Source organism: Protopterus annectens, chromosome 4.part1, assembly GCF_019279795.1.
Source record: "Protopterus annectens isolate FY-2018-M chromosome 4.part1, PAN1.0, whole genome shotgun sequence".
Classification (NCBI taxonomy): domain Eukaryota; kingdom Metazoa; phylum Chordata; order Ceratodontiformes; family Protopteridae; genus Protopterus; species Protopterus annectens.
Window position 1 is genome coordinate 107,440,967 of NC_056734.1, and position 12,460 is coordinate 107,453,426.

Consider the following 12,460-nt stretch of genomic DNA (forward strand, 5'->3'; position numbering starts at 1 on the left):
GCAAGGAATGAACAGCCAAAATCTAAACAGGAGAAACAAGTGCTGTTATAGGGAAACACTAAGTGCAACACTCTATCAATGATCAATTTCTATCAGACTAATCCTGCACAGACAGATGCTTACTGAGTGCAGTGCTGATGCCTGACTGCTACAGAAAGTGAAAAAAAATTATGCACACTGCTTCTGCAAAACCAGAATAATAAATGCATATTTTAAACAAATAACAGTGTCAGTCACTTTTATCCACTGACAACCCCTGGATCCAACAATTAAAGACAACTTTATTGACTGATATACTTCAGACAGAAAGTGATAAAATCAAAATAACAACAACTGGAAACATTTATTTTAACCACCTCCATTCTCTCATACATAGATATGACCAGTTTCCAGAATGATCCCTTCAGCAGTTTAACCATGCGTGCACTAGCAGTAAATAAAACCATTGCCCCCATCAATCCCTTTAGTAGTTTGCCCATGTATGCACAAGCATTTCACTGACACCAAAGTGAAAATATTTCCCCAATGACACTTTCAGTAGTCTGTCCATGTATCTATGCACAAATAGCAAAATGAAACATTTCCCTCAACAACTCCTTCATTAGTTTGTTCATGTATGCACAAGCACCTAAATTAAACATTTCCCCCAATGACCTCTGTATGTCTATGTCTATACAAGTACTTCATTTACACCAAATGAAATATTCCTCAAAAACCCCTTCAGTAATTTCTCCATGTATGCATAAACACAAACAATGAAGCATTTACCACAATGATCCCTTCATTAGTGTGTCCCTGTCTGCACAAGCACTTCACTGACACCAAATGAAACATTTTCCCAACAACTGCTTCAGTAGTTTGTCCATGTATGCACAAGCACCAACATGAAGCATTCCCCCAACAACCCCTTTATTAGTTTGTCCAATGTCTGTACAAGCACTTTACTGACATCAATGAAACATTGGCCCCCAATGACTCCTTCAGTAGTATTTCCATGCATGTACAAACACAAAGATGAAATATTTACCCCAAGGATCCCTTCAGTAGTTTGTCCATGAATGCAGAAGCACCAGATTAAAACATTTTCCCCCAGCGACCCATTCATTAATATATCCAGTTTTTGTACAAGCACTTCACTGACACCAAAATGAAACATTCCCCCAACAACCCCTTCAGAAGTATGTCCATGCATGCACATGCCAAAAATAAACATTTACCACAATGACCCCCCTCAGTAGTTTGTCCACTTATGCAAAATTACATAAAAAATAAACATTCCCCCATCACCCTTACAGAAATATGTCCATGCATGCACAAGCACCAAAATAAAACATTTCCCCCAACAACCCTTTCAGTAGTATGTCCATATATACACAGGCACCAAAATGAAACATTCCTCTTCTTCTAATTCAGAAAATGTATATTAATTCACATTCTCTAATTCAGTCAATGTCTCAAGTTAACAGTACAAATTTTATTTCCAAAACCCTCTCTCAGACACATACACACAACACAGTGCACAGAGCATTCACATTCCCAGCTATACCCAAGCACGCTTCCTACTCACACAACAAACACGCAAGCAGTCTATTTTTTTACACAAGAATGCATGAGTCTTGAAGACCTAACTCACACACCAGTACTACACCCATACAAATATTCACTGATGTAATAGCTCCACTTTTTCACTTCACACAGGCATAAATCTCACACACCAGCATTATAACCATGCAAACACACACACACAATCACACTCCTTTACCCCCTCATTCACACAAGCAAACATTGCCCACATACTTACATAAAACATACATCAACCACTGCAGACTCTGCAAAAAAAAAAAAACAAGTGAAATCAAAAAAACAGTAATGATATCCAATGCCACTTGCAGCTGCCAATGGGTAGGAACTGTCCTGAATCCCCCAATACATTTGTTCAGACATAAAAATGCAAAGGACGGTTACGTGGTCCTGCATTTTAGTCTAATCTACAAAAAGTGAGTGATGGCTTGCTTAGTTTATGAGGACTACTTCATTTTTAACAAAATTTAAGAAGTAGCTTGATACTTGCAAGCCAAAACATAGATTTAGATCAAGTTTCCTGACAGCAATAGTGATACAGTGCAGAAGCTATGATGTTATTGCCCAGTAGGAGTATGTATCACACAATTCCTATGACACTGCACATAATAAATGTTTTTTTTTTTTTTTTATACCAGTATGGTTCAAACTCCAAATACTGCAGAAAATGTAATAGTTTACATTCAAGAAAGAATAAATAAACATCACTTTCCATTAAACCAATAGCCCCATCTGGAGAGATAAGCAAAACAAATCATTTTTTACATGCAGAAGTACTTCTGTAACTAACCTGGCCATCAGCAAATGCTGAACCTGTAACGTATCTATGTAACACATGCCCTGCAACAATTAATTAACTCTCAAATGAAGAAACAGATGGTAACACAATTATAAATGGCTGAATAAAAATAGACTACAAGGCAGCTGGTTACAAATTAATAAATGGTCATGCTGCAGAGATGTTATTACACTGAAGATTAAGGGATACACATACAAGAGGTTAGTCAGAGGCCACAACTTAGAAAAAAAGGTTCATAGGTTCACAGATTCATAAGTTCAGCTGTCAAATGTATGGCCTACTGACTTTCAAGAAGCTTGACTGCCATCCCCTGTGTTTAGAGTTTCTTCTTCATATATACATATTAAAATGATTTTATATGTTCATAGGTAAGTACTAGGCTAGTTGCCCTTATTGGCCATTTTAAGCCTTGCCATTTCCCCTTTTACTGCTTGAATTAAACTATTCCATTTGGTGTTAGACTGGCCTTACCCATCTCATGGTTGATAATTATATATTATCCCCAATCTGAATAACTAGGATCATACAACAGATGATTTGAAAGGATCCATGCATGGAATAACTGCCTCTGTCCATTAGTAGTACAGGGGTCAGTCCTGGGGGAATTTTCTGTTTTCCATCCATAGATCCATGTTGCACTTGAATATGGGCAGGGATGAGCTTTGTTTTATGTGGATGGGGAGTTTGTTCCAGAGCAGCTGTATCCTCTGCGAGATATATTTATCCCTCCAAACTGTTCTGTTGATGTTGCAGAAGATGTTTAGCTCCTTTAATCCAAATATTTTTTATGCCATTTGACTTGCTAATTTGCAATAAATCCATCAGTACTGGGTCAGAGGAAGCTTTTATGATAGACACAGGTCACCTCTAAGCAGTCTGTAGGATACCGAGTATAGTGACAGGGCCTTGGGTCTGTCCATGTAGGACATATTGTTTAGGCCTTGTATCCTTTTAGTAAGGTATCTGTGGGTTTTCCAGTTGCTGCATGTGTCTTGACAGATAAAAGCCAAAAGGGGCATTATACTCAATGACTGTCCTAATGAAGTCTGAGTAAAGGGGAACAAAGGCACCCACAGATCTAGATACTATCCCTTTGTTTATAAGCTGTGCAATATAGAGGACTGTCTAAAAAATGGACACGTTGGTCAAAAGTTAGATCACTGTCCACATACGTTCCTAAATCCCGAACAACTGGGTCAACTCTTAGGGGTGGATTTTAAAGGAAGTCAATGACTGACTTGTTCTGACTGTGAGAGGATGCTTATTCTATTAACCTGGAAGGTATTGTCCAATGTAATAGTGTACATAAGATTGCCCACAAGTAGTTTACAATCTTGTTAGTATTGTACATAGTGGAAAGAAGCATCTAAAATCTTTGTACTTGCTTTATTCCTTTATTTACAGGTATGTTTAGTTTGGAGCTAAACAAAACTATGATTGTAGGTGTCCAAGTATGACACCAAATAGCTGAGTAAGGGAACAAATGCTATGTTTCCTAAAGTACCATTTTTTAAAACAGCAAATGTCATATTTTTTAAACTCATAAAGCTAAACAATACAAACTTGCCTGAAAATTAGTGGCTAACTGTTAATCATCCTCATGGTGGTAGACCAGGTAGTGAAACTGCTAATGAAAGGAATACATATGCCCATCATAATTAAACCACAGCTACATAAGGAAATTAGCCTTTAGTCAAAAGATACAGGTGAAGAATTCCTGACTCAAAACAAAAAAATATATAACTAACTAAATAAATAAAGTCTGCTGTGGCAAAGTATAACAATGTTACATGAAAACAGTTGCATAAACCCTCTGCTTTAACAAATGTTTGGCCTGTCTTTTGACAGTTGCCCTTTAAGTAATTATGGAAATGGTGTAAGCAGGTGATTAAAATTAGTGCTGTCGACAGAGACTTCATTGTGTGAGTTTGCAAGAGACTGTGAATGAGATATGTAAAGGAAAGCTGTATGAGGAATGAAAAACCTGACTTTTCTTGGTCAAACGTGCGTATATTGCTTCTGCTTACAGGAATGTGTTATGTGAATTATAAAAAAATGAACAAGTTCAGGAATCCGCCTGGCAATCATAGGAAGTGGAGAAACCAAGCTGTCAGTTTCAGGGTTGTTAAACTGGGGTGAATCAGACCCTGTGGATGGGAGATCAACATTGGTGATGGATTGAGGATCCATGGTTGATCTAGCAGGTGAGGCCAGAGGAAGGGAAACCAGACTTGTTGAGGCCAATATGGCAATGAGGATCACTTTTCTCTTCAACTGTCATGCTTTCTTTAGAAATCAGGAGATGAGGGCAAGAGGTGGATAGACATAAAGAAGACCCCGAGAGCCAAGTGTGGACTAGAGCATCCCTTGGTGACTACCCCCAAGGGGGAATCAGGGCAAAGTAGTTGCTGCACTTGTAGTTGGTTGGGGAGGCAAATAGGTCGCAGCAAGACTGGCCCCAGCGGTGGAAGATTTTTGCCACTATCAGAGGATTGAGGGACAACTCATGAGGCTGTAGAATGCACCTGCTCAATTTGTCCGCTATCACATTGGAGCTCCTGGGAATGTGCATTGCAATCAGAAAGCGGTTGTGAGCTATCGCCCATTACCATGTTCTCAAGGCCTCTCGGCATAACAGGTAAGATCTGGTGCCCCCTTTTTTGTTGATGTACCAGACCACTGACATGTTGTCTGATTGGATCGCAATAGTCCCTAACAGAAGGATGGAGTGAAATGCTTGCAACAATAGAAGCACTGCCAGCAGTTCCAGGACATTTATATGCAAAAGGACCTCTATCTCCAACAAGGTGCCTTGGACCGAGTTTCCCTGACATAGCACCCCCCACCCCATCAGGGAGGTGTCCGTGGTCACTGTGGCTATTGGTAGATGGGGGTGAAAGGGTGAGACCGTTGTTGGGGATTTTGAGACATCCACCAGAGTAAATCTTGTTTGCATCTCTGAGGTCACACTTATTTTGAAAGACAAAGGATGTTGTAGAGGGTACCACTGAGTGAGAAGTAGCCATTGAAGAAGTCTCATGTGGAATCTGGCTAGGGGAACTATGGTGACTGAAGTTGCCATTGACCCCAATAGCTGAAGTACAGATTGAGCTGGGGATTTGTGGTGACAGAGCAATAGTTGAACTTGTTGTCTTATTCTCTGAAGTCTGTGTTCTGGAAGGGATGCTGTACAATTTCTTGTGTCCAACAGTACCCCTATGAATTCCAAAGACTGAGTTGGGATTGTGTTGGATTTCTCCCAGTTTATAGTGATTCCCAGGCTTCGAACTGTTAAGAGAGTATACTGCTGGGCTTCTTCTTGTAGACGCTTGGTGGGAGCAGTAAGGAGCCAGTCATCTAGATATGGGAATGCCTGGAATCCTTGAAGTTGCAAGTGAGCAATAACCACTGTCATGCATTTTGTGAACACTCTGGGGGCTGTAGAGAGACCAAAGGGCAGGGCTCAAAACTGGTAGCGACTGGCTCCTATATGGAAGTGGAGGTATCTTCTTGAGCATTTGTCTATCTTTATGTGGTAATACACATCCTGAAGATCTACAGAGCACATCCAATCATCTTCTTCCAGAAGAGGAAGGATAGACTGAACCATGACCATCTGGAATTTCTCTGTTTTTACAAATTTGTTTAGTGTACTGATATCCAGAATTGGTTTCCAGTCCCCTGTCATTTTTGGCACTAAAAAGAACCTTGAGTAAAATCTGGATCCTATCTGGTCTGGGGGGACCATCTGGATGACTATTTTTTGTAGCAGCTTTTTGATTTCATATGCTGCTGTTTCCCTTTGACTGGGTGGAACGTCGGGTAACACTCTTGATGAGACAAGGCAAAGATGAAAGGAGATGTGATAGCCTCTGGATATAATCCATTGTAAAATGTGCCAAATAATTCAAAGATCAAAGGTGAAGATTGATGAAGATTGATGAAGCAAACATACTCTTCCCTAATTTATCAATTGCCTGGGACTCCTTGTTGGGTGGATGGACAGTTTGACTCTCTGCTGCCAAATCCTTCTTAGTAGCAGCTGCCACCACCATGGTGTCTACTGGGTGACCATGTGACCAGTGGGGGTGCTCCATGGGGTGGCAATAATATTTTGTCTGGCCTCTTAGGTATCATTTCCATGGTATCAGGAGTCTTCCATGCATGCTGCATGATGAGCTGGATGAGCTCATCGGCAGGCGGGGTGACCCAGGAGGAAGGGGGCCGGGCACAAAATGCTTGCAGGAATATGGATTCCATAGAGGAAGGATTAGAGGGCTTCCAGTCACCCCTTTGTTTAAGGATCTCAAAGATGTCACCAAAGGACACCTCATCAGATGGTGACCATGGGGACCCTACCCCATCATCAAAATCTGTATCTTCAGTCAATGATTCCTCAGTGGAGTCCATGTGCTTCCTCTTGCATGATGCTTTGCAGGGCTCTTCCTCAGTGGGAGGTTCTGGGGAAGACTGCAAAGAGGGGGTCTCCTGAGGAGGAGAGACCTGAAGCTCTTGTGCCCGGTGTCTGGGAGTTGAAGCTTGTGGCATTTGCGGCACAGAGGGGGGAGAGGAGTCTGACAAATGAGATTTGTCAGAGGAGGCAAATGCTCTCTCCATGGCCTGGAATGCTGGCCCACCCAAGGAGGCATGGGAGCCCAGAACCGAGCATGACAACCTCGGAACCGGGGTCACACCCCATCCTGACGAACCTGCCCCCAGACCAGAAGTCTCAAAAGGACCATGAACTGTAAGAGAGAGAGAGCATCCCTGGAAGGTGCCATAGAAAAAATCTGTGTGGAGCCAGGTATGCCCTCCCCAATGGTACAGCCACTGGCCTGAGAAGAGCCCAATGCCCAGTGCACCGAGGGCCACAAGGATGTCTCTGGTTCCAAAGTGAGATCCACTATTGGAGTCAGAGGGAGGGAAGCTGCTGTTGGAGTATTAGGCTTCAAGACTTGAGTAGAAGTTGAAGGAGGAGTATACATTGAGGTTTGAGGCAAAATACACTCACCTGAATGAGGGAACGTGGACTCTGATGGTTGAGAGAGACCTCTTGCCACAAGCAACTGGTCAAAAGGCCGCAACACATCCTGCTCAAAAAGACTCTTGGTTGACCTCATGGAGAAGGCTGATGGTGATTCTGGCCTTTCCAGGAAAGGACTATACTGACTGCTTGCAAAAGGATCCAATGAAGGGGAATATTTGGTCCTTGCTAGTCCAATAGGTGCAGAGCTTGGAGCCGAGGAAGTTTGCACTGAAGAAAACGGTGTGGAAAAAGTCTGCGCCAAAGATGTCGGCACCGTGGTAGTTGAAGGTGTCTGTACTGTAAAGGCAAATGTCTGCTCCAAAGGGTACGGTGCCGTAATGGAAAGTGTCTGCACCGGCAATAAGGACAGTACTGAGAAGGACTGCACCGACGTACATGTCAGTGCCGAAAAAGTCTGCACCGTGAAGTACAGAAGAGTCATACTTGGAGCCGAAGGTGACTGTACCAATGGTGCTGAAGGGGACTGAACCTGTATTGATGGTGCCATTAGGGGTTGTGACAGAACTGTCAGAACCATAGTTGTCTGCACTGGAAACTCTGGTGCCGATATCGATAAAGGAGACATGGCTGTAGTCGGGATCATTTGGGGCAGTGCCAAGCCTGGAGCCGACAGGGTCACAGGTGGCAGCGCCAGATTAGTAATCAATTCCACCTTCTTGTGAGTCGACTCCCTATGATCTCCAGAAGGAGAAGAAAGGAGTGACTTCAGTGAAGAAGAGGAAGAATGCTTCTTGCGGGGTTTAACAGGAGGGGGTCAGCCCTCTGACCCAGAAATAGCCTCAGAGAAAGGAGACTTGAGGAGACTTTTCAAAATTAACTTATTCTTCCTTTCATTGAGAGTCCTGGTAGAGAAGTTTTTACAGATCCCACATGGAGGATCTACAGTCAAGTGGAGACATTAAGACAGTAGACACATAAGTCATGGCCATCGGAAAGTGGTAACTTATGGCCACAATCCTTGCACTACTTGAAACCAACTGAACTTTTCTTATCTGACATATCTGTTGTGGAGAAGAAGCAAAAGGAAGAATAACGGCTACCCAAGAAAAGGGTAAAATGAGAAAAAGGATTACCAATGATGGTAATGGAGTATTACCACAAGGTAAGAAAAGAGGGTAATAAAGGGAAAGGACTAAAGGGAGATAGTCTAAAGTGTGCAATAGGGTAGAAAAATATTAGAATAAACTTCTGAGAAAAGTTTAGAGTAATAGCAATATATAAACTGTCAAAACATTAGACACTTAGCTGAGAAAGTGGCTTGACACGGCTGTTCAGCAACTCAGCAAACAAGATCTGAGGTAACAGAGAGTAGAGCATTTTGGGTAGGACCTTGGCTTGAGAGTTTTTGGTTGACACGAGGTTGATATTGGCCGGCTCGGTTCTGAGGACAGAACCGAAAACCCATCAGTAAGGAATGAACGAAGATTAACAACATCAGATTGTAGCTTTCCCCAGATCACTGAAAATAACCTGTAAGAAGTCAGTTTTCTGAGCTGCCTGTCCAAGCCCTGATAACAACTTTCTGAGATGCTTACTGCAAAGTTTGCAGAGGTCACCCTGATCAAATGCTTGAAGCGGGGCACTTGGGATTTAGATTTAAACCACTGCTATTCATTCTGGTTTATGTTGTGTTAGCTATTATATGCAGTGAGTCTATGCTGAGTGCCTATAAATGAGAAACTGCTTAGTAATTTCCCCAGTGTATGCTCACCTCCCTTCCTGTTTAGATTACATTCAATCTGATTGCCCATATTATAGAATATATGCATTTCATACTGTGAAAGTCATTCAATGTTGCTAACCTTGGTGATTTATTGAACTAAGATAATAATCTCAAGGAAACAGGTGATACTCAGTACATTTCCTACTTTACCTGCGATACTCTCAGCTGCTGGGATGAATGCTGTTGCTGACTGTCTTGGTTGTTCAGTGTAGTATAGACTCAGTTGTAGTACAGGCCCAAACAAAGTAATTCTTCTATTGTCTTTGGGTGAAATCTGAGCATTTCAGATCACTGTAAATATTTCATTATTTGTTTAATGAAATTGCTTTCTTTTCCTGGCCACTTACCATGAATTGTATTTTTCTTTTATAGCATCGTTCTGTGCATGCACACACTGATTGACATCCATTGAGTCTAAGGTATGCAAGGTCTTTTGATCTTCTATTATTTCATTGCTGACTTTAACAAAATATCATTAACTTCTAGTGAATGTCTGTCCCTTCATCACGTCTACATCTCTACTATCATACATTGCCACAAATCTGTCTCACAGCCTAACCATCTCTGTTTACGTTATGGCACCTATATACCCACTCTTACTAACTCTCTTACTCTTTTCCAGCAATGCTTTTCTTAGCCTTTGCCTTCCTGTTACTCTCTTACATTTTGCATAGCATCAACAATATGTTCACTCTTCCCAAAATGTTTCTATCTTTGTGCTTTCACTATGTAAATATCTTATAACTACTGTATATTATTGTTTAACTATCACTTTACCTACTATGTAAAATGTGAGACCTACCTACCACCTCTGTTGTGTTTGTTGCTATGTTAACTGTGGAGCTTTTCTTGCCAGGCTGTCACTGAAAAAGGGGACTTTTTTGACTCAGTCCACCTTTCCTGGTCAACAAATAAATAAAAATAATATTTCTGCCTCCAGGTATAATTTAATATATAACCATGACTTTGCCTGTCCCATTGATACTGCAGTGTTGTGCTCATACATCTACATTTAACATAATAGATGTTTTAATAAAACATTTACAAAGGTATAGCCATCAGTATAAACTGATGCTGCAATCAGTGTGTCAAATGTGTTTCCTTCCCCCTTAAGACCACCAGTCCAAAAAAGAAAATATGCATTTTGAGGAACCAGTGACAACTCTTTAGAGTTTGAATCACAGCACCACTTTATTGAACAAAAAACTTCATTAATGCTAAAAACCACAAAGCATTTTCGTCCTGCTATTAGGACTTCAAACCCTTTTCCACAGATTTTCTAATCAATTTAATAATGACATAATTTCCTCCAGTTACCAAAATGCCAAGGAAATATGCAGCTTTTCCATAATAATAATAATAATAATAATAATAATAATAATAATACCTCCACTTTAAAAAGCATTTGTGGTCTATTCAATTAACTACCTATACAGAATGTACAGATATGTTTCTATGCAGATTTAAAACTCATCTCACTAATAAAACAAATGTGAGTGTCATTTATTTTATAAAACAAAATCTAACCTAGTTTAAGTTCATTATTAAAGAGAAATGTCAATACTTGTAAGTAAAATAAAAATGTATGTAAAAGCATGACTTTATAATTAGTAAATATGAGTAAATATCAATTAAAAACATTTTATAAATACATAGTTTAAGAATGACATTTAAAAATGACATATTATGAAAAAAACGTTTAAAAGGGAAGTGCATGGAAATGAATGACCTACTATATGAGATATCATATGTAATGATGTGTGCAAATCAGTAAAAACAGCAGTAAAAGAGATACCATCCTCAAATAAGTAGGGTAAATAAATGTTTTTGTTATTTTATTGTTAGACTAAGGAAGTCACAATCTGGCTGCTCTTAATTTTGTTAAGACCCAAGGGTCCATTTGCTTCCAGCACTAATTGCCAATAGACTTCCCTATATTCTAGCCTGGTTTCCCAAGGCTCGCCAAGGTCCTGGGGAACCTCCTCTAATACAAAAAGAAGTAAATGATGCATTACTGCAGGTTAAAGTGTGTTTAAACAGAATGTTTTTTGCATCCTTTCTTTTTACATCATAAAGATGTTCATATATTCTTCTTTTAAGAATACAATCTGTTTTTCCCCAAGTAAAATGCATAGCATGATTTACACAAAGCTAAGTACATCAATCCTTTACTGATACAATAAGAATACTTATTACTATATATGTGTCTTTCCCTACTAGGAATATAGAGTTGCTCACTATTAGCTATAAATGGTCATTGAGCACACCTCCCACATTTAAAAGTCCCAATTTTCTTTTTATTAAAGGAACAATTAATACTTTTTCTACAATATATTTTATATTATAACCTTTTCTGTATGTAAATCTAATAGGATTTTAAATAACCCTTCCAAATCAGATAATCTAGCAAACATGTTCCAATTTCTATCAATAACAATTTTAAGCAAATTTGCTTCTAAGTTATAATTCATGACAAATGCATCATTATAAATAAAGGACTTGCCTCATCCATTTCTTCTAGGTTGTTTTCCTCTAAATTCTGATTATGTCTTAATACTGATATCCCCTCTTCCAATAATGAGTAAATATTTATTGTATCCACCTCCCTTAACTTCTGAAATAATATTGATTAATTTCTCAGGATATCTCCTGTCCAAAACCATCTGATCTGATGTTGTCAATCTTCACTCAATCCTTGACAGTGGGCTCGGTTACAAGCCTCGGAACCGACTTGGCCGTTTTACTCCAGGTTGTACCTTCCAAATGCTTGAACCAGTCTGTACCCATAATGCTCCTCTCAAAATTACCTCAGATCTCGTTTGCCGCTTTGTAGGTCAGACGTGTTTGTCCTTCTCTCAAGCCTTGGCTGATTATGAGTAAGTTTACTTCTATTTAAAATAATTATCTCTTCATATTGTTGCTTAATTTTCTTCTTCAATCTTCTTTCTGTCTACCTGCTCCTCTCGTAGCTTCGCATGAGTGTGTTTCTTTTCTCTTCATATTTCTATTGTTGGTAGTCTCTTTACCATTGTTGGTACAATTCTTCCTTTTCTACATTTTTAGGTAACCATTGTTGGCATTTTCTGCTTTCTATATATCTCTATCCCTTCTTAATTTAAAAGAAAAATCTTCATCTCTATATCTGTTTTGTGTGTGTGTGTGTGTGTGTGTGTGTGTGTGTGTGTGTGTGTGTGTGTGTGTGTGTGTGTGTGTGTGTTTCAGCCCTTATTTTTGTTATGGTTGAAAAACAACTTTTTCATGTCAAAACTTCAAAAGGCACCACTGGTTTCAAAAGGTGCCAGAAGTGCCA